Genomic DNA, 13,609 nt, shown 5'->3' with positions numbered 1-13,609 from the left:
TACGTTTCATTTAGTCACCCGCTAAGACACAGGGCTTAGCAAGCAGGGACTGTCACAGGAAATCAGGAGAGGTTGCTAAGTGGGTGCTAAGCTAGGGAGTGTTCATTAGCAAACAGATCTGCGCTTTGGATGTAGATACAGGCTAACAGTGGGTTAGGGTGTGAAAGTGGGTGGGAAACAGAGAGAAAGACAGATAAAGAGAGGGAGAGAAAAAGTAGGTGGAGAGGAGTAATGGAGGGGGGGGTGTTGACCCCTGCTCCAGCGGCTGAATCAGCAGACTCAGCTGGGGAGGCTTTTAGCTACTTGCAGGACAGATGCACTGCCCTAAGCCATAATCTGTGTCCCGCTTCAAATGACAAATGTCCATGCTGCGGCACAGGAATATTGCATTATATATTAAGTACCTCCCAGTCAGTAAGTTATAGGGCTGCACCTCGGCTACATACACTGCTGCAAATGTTTGCCTGCGGCCTACAGCGCTCTACCACTCTGCCAGCCTGGACTTTGTTTCACAACACTCAATTAGATATGGGGCATAACCCCTGACTTAATTTAAGGTACTTAGAGGCTTGTTTTTTCCCCCCTCATATGCTGTCTATGCACACAGATGTAGATTGGCATGGATGCAGGGCTTAGAAGTGGCATAATAGACAATAATTGGCATCAAATGTGTGCTATTATTTACTAGTAGTAGGGAGGGTGAAAGAAAAGGAGAGCAGCCATAGTCCCTTTTAAGTCAGTCCCCTCGGCGGCCATCTTTGGAATGCTCCCGGGCATGAGACTGGGCAGCTATTTTTTTATGTAAACAACCGGCATAAAAATACAGCTCCTATCTACTTGAACTGGGAAAGGCCATAATCTCCAAAATGATTGGTCAAGATTACGATCAAAGAACATATTTCAAATCAGCAGTAACGTCTGACAACAATGGTATCATATAGTACATTGTGCTTCTTTAGCTCAGGTCACGCTTAAACAAAACGTTTTATTTCAGGCTGGTTCAGATAATGCGCATGCAGATTCTTGAGTTGATTGACAGACGATCTCTGTATCTAAAAGCTGATTGGCTCTTTGGGCATTCCAGTTTCTCCCATTCCTTTTATTAGAATTGGTCCGTCTCTGCCAAACAGTCTCTGGAATCGAAATCAGACCAAACATGTTAATGTGCTAAAAAAGGTAGATGAAGCGCAACAAATAGAACAGAAAGCAGGTCTCAAGAAAAACTTTTAACTTGACACGGCACTGAAAACACTGAAAACCCTAATAAGTTGACACTGCTCATTTAATTAAGTAAAGGAGACCTAATATTGCCCTTTTTACAAGATGCAATATAAGTCTCAGGTGTCCCTAGAATGTGTCTGTGAAGTTTCAGCTCAAAATACCCCACGGATCATTTATTATACCATGTTGTAAATGCCTCTTTTTGGGTGGAATCAAAAACACGCTGTTTTCTTTAAATACAAATGAGCTGCTGCTCCACGCCACCTTTCCGGAAGAGGGCTGTGCCTTTACAGCTTGTGCTTCGATGCTACAGCAACAACAAATCAGAACCACTCATTCCACTTTTAGTACAACTCTCTTATGTTCACAGAAAACGTACATAGTTTTTAAAAAGACAATCACCTGTATTGTGCATAATAAAAGTGCAGTTATGAATTATACAGACAGTAAGCGTAAAAATAATGACATAGCTCTGGTCTCCGTGAATACAATCAGAGACAATGGTAACTTTAGTTGAATTAGCCGTGGAATCAGCTAACAAGCACATTCGGAAAGGCGATTTGCAAACATTCACAAAATATAAAGTGCGATACTTAATCTTCAGGATATAAAGCTGGAACACGAACAGTTGGTACTGATCCATGCTTGAGAATAACATTTTTGGAAAATCCTGCTTTATATTGACTCTCATTCACAAAGCAGTCCGGTGTAAAATGATTTGCACAAACATGAATGAATTTTGGTATGTTTTGGGGCACATTTGCTTCAAAAACAAAACTTGTCCACTGCATCTTCAATGGCTCTGATGCCGGGAGTACATGAAGACACTTATGTTCACTTTTACAGCCAACAACAGAACACTTATGACGCTTATGAAGCTGAGACATTATTCTTCTCACCGTAGCTGCTCCAGCGTGGAAAAAAAATGGCGGACTGTGTGTAGGACACTCGGGGGAGGATCTATGATAATAGGGTGGAGTCCGTCACCAGTTGTGGGCGAGGCCTGCTCTAACGTGACGTCACGTTAGAGCAGAAATGAAAACCAATCACTTTGAGACACTGTTTATATTAATAGAAATATAAGAAAGAGTGGGTGGACTTTTAACATTGTAGGGTTGTTGTGTACACACACTGCCGACTCACATTTATGTTCAAACACCATGTAAAAGTGAATTTTGCATAATAGGTCCCCTTTAATTGAATTGAATAATACGGTCTCCAAAACTTATGTAATTAAGTTCAATAAACTTGGTGTTCATATAGAATGAACTTAACTATTTAGGTTGTTAACTAGATGCAAGTAGACTTAACTTAGTTTTGCTACTTAAAGGTGCTGTAAGTGATTTTTTCATGGAAAGGTATGCAAAAAAAGTTCCTACCCACTCAAAGATATTACTGAAATAAGTGTCCTGAAATATCTCACCAGTCTCTTTGACAGCTCTAGACTTGTAAACAGCAAACAAAAATGTGTCAGTTTTCTGCCTGTCAATCATTTTGCACATTCTCATAGTATTGTAGTTGCAGTGAATTATTGAGAAATAATGCATTTTATTTTTTTTGGGGGGGGGGGGGGGTTCCCCATTTTCTCCCAATTTGGAATGCCCAATTCCCAATGCGCTCTAAGTCCTTGTGGTGGCGTAGTGATTTGCCTCAGTCCGGGTGGCGGAGGACGAATCCCAGTTACCTCCGCGTCTGAGACAGTCAACCTGCGCATCTTATCACGTGGCTTGTTGAGCGCGTTGCCACGGAGACATAGCGCATGCACCCCACCGAGAACAAACCACATTATAGCGACCACGAGGAGGTTACCCCATGTGACTCTACCCTCCCTAGCAACCGGGCCAATTTGGTTGCTTAGGAGACCTGGCTGGAGTCACTCAGCACGCCCTGGGATTCGAACTAGCGAACTCCAGGGGTGGTAGCCAGCGTATTTTACCACTGAGCTACCCAGGCCCCCTGAAATAATGCATTTCTATGCCATGTTGTTCATAACAGTTGTCAGTTTAGGGCACTATTTTGCTGCTGTTGTTTTTAATAATCGTTTGTGCTCTCAATAAAGCTCATTTGGTATCTTTGGAGTATGGGGTTTTGGAAAGAGGGGGTCTGGCTAATCCAATGGCTCAGTCTCATGGAAGTAGAACGGCTGAAATAGCTTACAGCACCTTAAATATTGTTGTTTCTACTGTTGTTAATCATTTTAATTGATCTAATTCAATTTTAGATCAAAGAATAGCACAGCTCAAATACAAATCATAACTGATTATAGGTCAGTTATTAAATAAACTCAATTCTCCAAAGAAATGCATACATACCTGCACTTTAACTGCATATGCACAAAGAGAATTAGTCAACAGGGTCCAACTTGACCAAAGGGGACACTGATCACCCTGTTGGTGACATCACACAAAACAAATATTTATAACAACACAACACAAATAATACTACAAAAAAATATAAATATATAAATATAAATTCTTATCTACAGCTATTTAAATGCCCCCATAACTTCCCTTTGACCATGGACACATAACTCAATAATTTAAGTGCAAAGCATTATGGGTATTCCCTATAGCCTCAATTTTGTACTCAAAAGTTTGAGTTTTTAAGTCTATGGCTTTTTAAGATAAATAAGTTCAATTAACATAAATATTTGAGTTATGTGCCCAAAACTTGACATTTCAAGTAATTCTTAATTAAGACTTGTTATTTCCAGTAATGACAACTTTAGGTTTTACAGTGTAGGTGCTCCAGTGCGAGACCCTTAAAAAAAGTGAGGCATGACGCAACAGTCAAAGATGTAAGCCTAGTGCATGTTTACGCTGGAAATAAATAAATAAAAAACAGCATGAACGGATGCAAAATGCATTCTGTGTGAACGGCCCCTAGGGCAGCATCCTAACCATCATGCGGGTTTGTGGCCAAAAATTACATATCTTAGGAGGTAGCTACCTTAAAATACTGCCTCCGTTTGGCAGCTCAGTAAGTTTTGTAACAGCAAATATCAGAGCGAGAACTCTTTTTCTTAATTTCTCTGCATTTTTCTCACTATGCACATCCAGAAGCAACAAAGCAACAGACACACATACACACATGGTGTCCAAGAGGGATCATCTCTCCCCTGCATTTGGCTAGAGGCAGCTGAAATAGAGCAGGATGAAGGGAGATGGAAAATAAGAAGTGACTGGTGTCGGGCAGCTCTGCAGCAAGAAAGGGAAGAGAGATGAGGGTGGGTATAAGACCCTACAACCATGCAGAGTTTTGCCTGCCGCTTCTGATTAGCATATGGTCAGATACAGACAGGGGCTGGGGGTGAGGGGGTGTCTCTAGCAAGAATACAGACAGGTTTGTACTGTTTTAATGTAGTCTAGGTGAGATAGCCAGACACATTAATTGAGGAATGGTATATTTTATTATGTTTACTACGAAGTTATGTAAGCCGATTTACATCCGCTGACCCATATTCAGAAATTAAGACCAGAATCCACCTAAGACCAGAATTAAGATCCAGAATGCACAATGAAATTGAGCCCAAAGCATTCAGCTTCATTCACAGATATTCATACTCATGTTCATAGACATATTCTGGGAATACTGGGAGTGAATTTTTTATCTAATCAGAAAATAAATTAATACTTAAAATGTCTAAAGCCACAATACGGATAGCATGTACTGATTCTAAAATGGTTTTATGAGTTTAAAAGTTTAAAAGTCATAAAGATATCCAAGATATCTGTGATCTTTCTCTAAATTAGGAAAAACAGACATATTCAGGAATAATAATAAAGGATTTGAGGCAGTACAGATCTGTATGAAATTCTCCACATGAATAATAAATATAATTAGCTAGACCTAGAAAAAGAAAAAAGGATTTTTTTAAATTAAAAAAACAAAACATTTTGGTGCCATTTTGTTGCTTTCAGTGGCATTTTAGCCTAAACCCTTGCTGATTTTCATTTCTGATCCTGGAAGCAGCCAAAGTACAGCTCAGTGGTGCACCTCTTTTCATGGTAACAAGCAACAGCCACTGTCTTTTCTCAGCAAAGTTGTCAGCAGAATCTTTCTTGACCATGTGGCCTGGTTACTACAAAACATTAGTACAAGGCCAATGGAAAAGTAAAGGGCAGAATATGTGTTAAGACCTTTACAACCTCCTGTAGTGAATCTCCCCAAAGGACTGCAAGTGGCACTTACAGAACAACTACTGTACCTGAGCACTTCACCTAGTGCAGGGACATTGTCCCATGACACACATGCTATACTATTAGAAAATATGATTTACTGTCTCTTAAATTCATTATTCAACATTAGATTACTTCATCTAATTTTAAACAAATCAAGAACAAATAATGTCATATTTTTCATGTTCATGTCCTTTTACATTCTATCACTAATATGAACAAAATGAAAAGCAGCCATACTATTCTATATTCTTATCATCTGATCGCGGCTGCATTTCTCTTCTAGTGCTTTTAGATCTTAGTGCTGCCTTCGACACCATAGATCAGGACATTCTCTTGAATAGGCTTGAGAATTATGTTGGCATTTGTGGACTTGCATTAGCATGGTTTAGATCCTATTTAGCAGACCGCTACCACTTTGTCTGTGTGAATGAGGAATTGTCAAATCAAACAAAAGTTAAGTATGGAGTACCACAGGGATCAGTTTTAGGGCCTCTGCTTTTCTCCGTATATATGCTTCGTCTGGGAGATATTATCAGGAATCATGGAATAAGTTTCCACTGTTATGCCGACGATGCCCAAATTTATATTTCTTTGAAACCCGATGAAATTTCACAATTCTCCAAATTAGCAGTGTATCAATGAAATCAAAGGTTGGATGGCCAGGAATTTTCTTCTACTCAATTACGACAAAACAGAGGTACTAATTATTGGACTAAAAACCTCTCAAAATAAGCCGCTAATATATAATTTGACTCTCGATGGATGTACTGTTACATCATCTTCAACAGCGAAGAATTTAGGTGTTATATTTGATACCAGTCTGTCCTTTGAAAATCAAATTTCCAGTGTTTGTAGAACAACATTCTTCCACCTCATAAATATTGCTAAATCACGACACATGCTCTCTGTTGCTGATGCCGAAAAACTAATTCATGCGTTCATGACCTCAAGACTAGATTATTGCAATGCATTACTAGGAGGATGTCCTGCAAGTTGAATAAATAAACTTCAATTGGTTCAAAATGCAGCAGCCAGAGTGCTGACTAGAACCAATAAATATGATCATATTAGCCCCATTTTATCATCGTTACATTGGCTACCTGTTAAATTTCGTATTCATTTAAAACAAAATGTAACTACGTACAAAGCTTTGAATGGTCTATTTCCGCAGTACTTAAGTGACCTTCTACCACGCTATATTCCATCACATTCATTACGATCGCAAAATTCTGGCCTATTAATAGTTCCTTGAATATCAAAATCCACAAAAGAAGGTAGATCATTTTCCTATGGAATAGTCTACCTAACACTGTTCGGGATGCAGACACACTCACTCAGTTTAAGGCTAATCTAAAGACTCATCTATTTAGCCAGGCATACCTAATTTATCCACCAACTAACAATTAGGCTGCTTTAGTTAGGTCTGCTGGAACCAGAAACATTTATCATGCTCTATAACTCTGCAAAAAATGTAATGGCATCTACGCTTGGACTTAGGATAAACCTCACCGAAATGACCTGCTGGTTGAACTGTGATACACCTCACTGATCTTTAACTGCATCATCTTGGTCTAATGATGGACTACACTCTTAAAATGGAATACATACAGTACTTAGTTTTCTAATTTTAAACCATGACCTGCACTGCACAAAAATAACTAATATTGGCATTATATTCATGCTGATAGTTAGAGGGGAACTGGCCCCCACAGTGAGCCTGGTTTCTCCCAAGGTTATTTTTCTCCATTAATCAACATCTCATGGAGTTTTGTGTTCCTTGCCACAGTCGCCTTCGGCTTGCTCAATGGGGTTCTAAATACAATTATTATTTAATTACTTATTTTTTATACACAATTTACAATCATATTTAATCAAACTACACAATGATGACTCTAAGACTTTATAGATATTACAGTTTTCATTTTCTGTTAATGCATGATTTTCTGTAAAGCTGCTTTGAAATGATCTGTGTTGTGAAAAGTGCTATACAAATATAAATGACTTGACTATTTACATTTGTTCACAGCTGCACTAACACTGGGGCTTAACAATATCTTGTATACATTGTCTGCTCGCCTTAAGTAAGTGTGATATCTTCACTTAAATGTAAATGCTGTAGTTACATTTATTTTCTTGGACAGGTTGTTAGCTCAACATTCATAATGCTAACATTTGTTTAGCTTAAAAGCAAATCCCTTTGACTGAACACACAGGGCCTCACAGCTTGACAGGCAAGTCTAATGACTGCAATGATTAATTGAAGCCCTGAGGACAGTTTTGTAAGAGGGGGCCCATGCATCTAACCTGCAGATTCTCACCCGTCACAGAACATAACCAGAAGCCTGCAAACTCGACATACTGTATTTATTTCATTATTTTTTCATAGAGGCACTTCTGATATCTTTTGTAGAACTGAGAAATGTAAATAATATAATAAGTTAGGCAGTTGGAATTTATGTGGATTTCAATATTATATTGTTATGAAAAATATATTGCACTGCCTTTTCTTTTTAAAAGGCAGTACAATATAAGAAACACATACACATGATCAAATATATGCATAAATATATATGACTGGTAATCATAGACATAAAAAATACTTCATATGCATTAATACATTAAAAAGTGTCTTTGCTCATTTAAATAGAAACATATTGTTTACATAATTTCATCAACAAGAGATCTTATTTTAACACTTAAACGCATACCTCTGGTCTTTAGTGACCCGGGACCTCATTCCACCACCTGTACCTCATCCATTTTTTTGGACTTGTGCCTCACCACTTTAGTATTCCTCAATTTCTCTTATAAATAGTGTAACAAACAAACAAACAAACAAACAAAAAAAGCCAAAATTGCAACAACAAAAAACAAATGTGCAAAAAAAAAAAAAAAAGAAAAAAGAAAAGTACCAAAAGTACAGTGCCATTAGAGGCACTAGGTATGTAAGAGTGTCGTTTTTTTTTTTTTTTTATTCTATAAATATTTTCATGATTATACTGGATATCTCTTTCTTTATTTATTACAAGATAATTGAGTACTATATTCAAACAAATAAATACTATATCACATTGATTTCTGTACAACGAATTTTCACCAATGGAGAATTATCATTATTCTATACGAGTGTACACATATATATTATACTGTACATGTTATTTCTTACGTAAGGTGGCACTGTTGTTTCAGTGACTTACTTGATTTACATTTGGCATTGCTATCTGATGAAGAAACAACATTGAATTAAACTTATATAGCAAGTACAACACATGAACAGAATTATATGACTATTGTAATTTGGGTGTACTACTGAAATGATGGAAGTTGTGCATCAATTTAGACTCAATAAGTACCTGAGAAAATACTTATATGTAACTTATGTGCATCTTATATGTTTTGTGTAGCTCAGTATGTTTTTGACAGCCAGTTGCGTCTCATAAAATTTAAGTGTGAAAGTAATGAATCCTGTTCTAGATTGGTTGTGTTTTTTCTATGATATATGAAAAATAAAACATCAAAATATATCACAATATATTTAATTAATTCTGTTATTTTCTCATTGTCTTGAAAATATTTAGAAAATTTGACACCATCTGGGCATTTTGTAGATTTTGTTGAATATGAAAGAGTGTTTGGTGAAATTCCCATGCATTTAAGGTTTAACGATCAAAAAAGAAATCAATTTGTCCAAAATGCCCCTTTAAAAGTTAAAAAAATAAATTAATTAAGATATTACATTGTGTGCTCAGAAGTGTTTTCATACAGTAATACTTACATTGTCACAGCAGAACTGGTTTTCAAACTCCTATAGAGATATTATCAGAGAGTGGGGCTCTAAAAAGTCTCCTTGCATGGTCTACATTTATCTGACCCATCACCTCAGTCCAAAGATTACCAAAATGTTTACGTGTTCATTAATCCTGAGTTTCCGCTAATGGATCACTGAAAATAACATAACACCCCCTCTACCAAACCCCTTCAGCTTAGTGCCAAACAGCTACAAATGGACACAAAAATACATCCTTCCCAGTTAGTCTACCAAGCTAACAGAAAATCAGGGTTCATTCAAATAGTCTTTTTTTTTTTCTGCTTTATACGACTGGGAACAGTCTTTGATATTTACATTGGAAAAGACATCTACGGCTCACAATTCCGTGACATCAGCATTTTTTGCAGATGGAGGATATACAAAAGGGGAGTAAAAAGAGAGAAAGAAATCTCTAGCTGGTTGGCTACTGATAAATGGAGGCCATCTGATGCTTGAGAGATATAAAAGAGCCTGGTGAAGTACCCGCACCTGTCAAACCTTATTGAGTGAGCGTAATTTAGTGCAAAGGTACATTGTGGGATGACTTTATATATTACTCAGAGCCAGCGATCAGAATCATTCATCAGTCCGTGTTGCCGTAGTTATAGACAAAGGGTTCTGCAGTCTTTCCTCAAGACATATGATGCTCTCCACTGCCCTTGCCGGTTGGCAGAGATGGCCATATTCAAGACAGATGCCTGTTTCTTAGATGCCTAAGTGCTCCCGAGGATAAAAAAAAAAAAAAATACACACACAGTCCAACTGGTGGGAGAGTGAGTGGGAGGGGGCTCAGGGGGAAAAGAATTGTGGACTTTTAAATTAAATCAAATTGCAGACCCAAGGACAAATGAAGGCACAGTAATGAGTGGTAGATTTCATGTACTCAAAAGAGCAGGGACAAATGCGAAGGGTTTATGGACACACCTTATGACCTTTTCTCATTTACTTTTCTTTAGTTGAGGAAATATTCTTCCCTATGTTCTTTCACAAAGAAAAACTGTTCACACATAAATGATAACTTAATAAAAGGGACTATTCAACAGACCAATGCATAGCAAATCACCTGCATGTCTACCACAAATGTAGCAATCTTCAATATAAATGTTTCAATGTTTAATAGGTAACACTTTACAATAAGGTTCCATTTGTAAATATTAGTTAATGCATTAGGTATCATGAATTAACAATGAACAATATATTTTTTTTCAGCATTTACAGCTTTATTAATGTTAGTTATTACAAATACAGTTGTTCATTGTTAGTTCATAGTGAGTTAAATAATGTTAACATATACAAATTTTGATTTTAAAAATGCGATATGTTGAAATTAACATTAACCAAGATTAATAAATGCTGTAAAATTATTGTTTATTGTTAGTTCATGTTAACTAATGTTGTTAACTAATGTTAACAAATGGAACCTTATTGTAAAGTGTTACTGTTTTATGAAATGCTTAGATAAAATGTAAAAACCATACTGTCCATTATGTCAACAAAAATGTGTACTGTATTTTGGTTATCTTTATATTCGGCAGTTGTACAGATGTAATAAACCATTAATATTGCCGAACCTTTCATTCTAATAAAAATAAAGGTCAGTTAGAGTTCTTTTGTTTCTGATTCTGTTATCTGCCTGAGAACATAAGATGTGTGCAAAAAAGCTCTGCAAAAAGCCAGTCTCTCCAATTTGAATCTGCTCGAGAATTGTGAATAATTTTTTCTCCTCTGTGTCTAGCTAATAGCAGTAATACATCCTTTCAGAGACAGAGAGAAGTGATACAGTGAAAACTGTAATTAAAATGTCTAATTGGCATATTTCATAGAATGAAGTAAATTACCAGAGCTTCAGCAAATAATTGAAAAACAAAGCAATTACCTTCCGTGGGCCCCATTCACTAAGATAATTGCAGGGGAATGACTCCAGGCATATGAAAACAGGATCATTCTGCCTGCCTCCCTATAGAGTACTGCAGTGCTCACTGCTCACATCTAACTTTCCACTCATAAGAATAATTTCCACTACTTGATTCTTCATAACTGTCATGAACATTTTATTTAAAGGGAATTTACAGTGGTCTTACTATATTCCTGATGCATACAGTATATTTAACATATTGCACATTTATAACTTGCCTATGTGGAAAATGGAAAGTGTAGTACTAGGGAATAAAATATTCAATTGGATAAAAGTGTCTTAAAATTATAATAATATGTTTTATACATATAATTCTGAAATATAATTGTATACATTATAAAATTATGTGACTGTGGTGACATTTTGGCAAAATGACATTACATGGCTCATTACAATTATCGCTGCAGTTCCATGGTGAAATGTCCAATGTGTGGCGCTAAAAGTGAGTTAAATGTTTTTCCGAAACAGATGAAGTTTTTAAGGTTAATGCTCTATCGAATTTTACACCGACCTCCATACCCCAAACCTTAAACCTAACCGATAGTGTCAAAAAAGCAAATATGAGGGGGAAAAAGGCAACTGCTGAAGCAACCATGTAATTTTGTTGTGCTTCTTTGATACTTTATACTAAGATGTTAATTTGCATGCTCTTCTGGACTTCGGCCCTTCACATTGCAATTGCAATGCTCTATAAGATGAGCTTTTGTGCAGCTTGATTAAGCTTGTTTATGAAGATTGTTATGTAATGCAAAAGTAGAAATGTACGCCTTACAAGTCATGCTATAGTAAAAGTGTTTTAATATTATAGGATGGTATTGTGTGAGGAACAGAATGAAAAGTATTTATAAACTGATAATCTGCCATTTTTCTCATTATTTGTGCAAAAGTGAATACATGTCATTGTTGTTGTGCCTAGTGTTTATTTCACCAAGAAACTGCTGCAGACGAGCCACATAAACATCATTTTGCAAAACCGTAGGTAAGGTATTGTGATTCTATGAGACCATGTTGGCCAAATGAATAAATGTCTTATACAATGTCTAATATTATGTTTCGTTGACCTTTTCAAAGTAAAGTTATAGATACCAGTACAGACAATCCAAGGTATGTACATGTACACAACATGCTTTCATGGTTCACCGTTCTTCTAAAAGACTATGGAAGTTCTGCATGACTTTGTGCTTTTCAATACCTTTGCTTGATCTTTGGCCTCTTCTGTTGTTTACATAAGGGTAGGTAACTGCTCATGAAGAGGTCTAAGAGTTCTCATAGACCCTGTCTCTCATGCTCCTTACATCTCCATCATGGTCAGATTTTCTTGAAGATGTTCTTTGTAACACCACTGTACCATGACGGAGGTTATGGCCAAACCTCATGGAGAATCCACATGGATGTAATTGGGCATTGCTGGGCCAACTTCACACTTGGATTGCTGGTCGATGAGGTTTCTCTCACTTGCTACAATGGCAGAATGTTGGGATAGGATATGCTCCAATCTACTTAGGAAGAGTGCAGACAAGGCTGGAATGCCAGGTATGTCTTTTTTGTTGTGTGCTGTGGGCCTGTTGTCGCCAGGGAGAAAAGCCTATATGCAACTATTGGGTTACAGGATTGTCTGATGTGTATTTAGCATGAAACACAACACTCATTACAGAATTGTTCTCTGCATGGGTTATGAAAACAAGTCAGAAGCTTCAATGGGGTTTCTCTGGGTGATATTTGCACTTTTATTCGCACTGTGAAATTAAATTATTCATGGACACCATGTTTGGACGTGGACAATCCAGCCTACAAACGTAAGCGTACCTACATAACTTCCTCGCTCCAGACTATTGTATGGCTTCAGAAGACTTGAAATATAGCGCCCAAGTCATATGGACTACTTTTATTGTGCTTTACAGTGCTTTTAGTCCTGTTTGGAGCCTGACAGACAAGATATATGTGAATATTTGTCAAAAACAAACAAACAAACAAACAAAAAAATGATGGTGAGTAAATAATGATAGATGTTTCATTTTTGGGTTAACTATGCCTTTAAAAATGGGTAATATTGCTGAAATGTGGACCATGTGTTCTGTTGATGTTCTTTTTGCTGGAGCACAAATAGATAACAATAGCCACTTTTATCACTTCTGTTTTCAAGTTGATCTGATCACAAACTCACGTGAAAACACACGCCCCATCAATTTCCACTGGCTGCTCACCATATGACTTCAGATTTGAGTTGTGGAGCATCGTTCCCTACCAGATTTCCTCTATCATAGGCTCTAAAATATCAGTATTTTTTATATCCACCTACAAAATGAAATAATTTCACTATCTGTCCAATTTTTGACTTCATAGTAACTGAATCATTGAGCGTCCTGACCTAGTACATGCTCAAAACCCTTAATCTTAATCTTTTACACAAAAGTTAAAAACGGAACTTTTCAGGTAATGTTAAAACTTCTCATTCAAGGAAATAGCCAGTGCTAAATTTACCGG

This window comes from Myxocyprinus asiaticus, chromosome 3 (assembly GCF_019703515.2).
Source record: "Myxocyprinus asiaticus isolate MX2 ecotype Aquarium Trade chromosome 3, UBuf_Myxa_2, whole genome shotgun sequence".
In the NCBI taxonomy this organism is placed as follows: domain Eukaryota; kingdom Metazoa; phylum Chordata; class Actinopteri; order Cypriniformes; family Catostomidae; genus Myxocyprinus; species Myxocyprinus asiaticus.
This window is presented reverse-complemented; position numbering follows the sequence as displayed.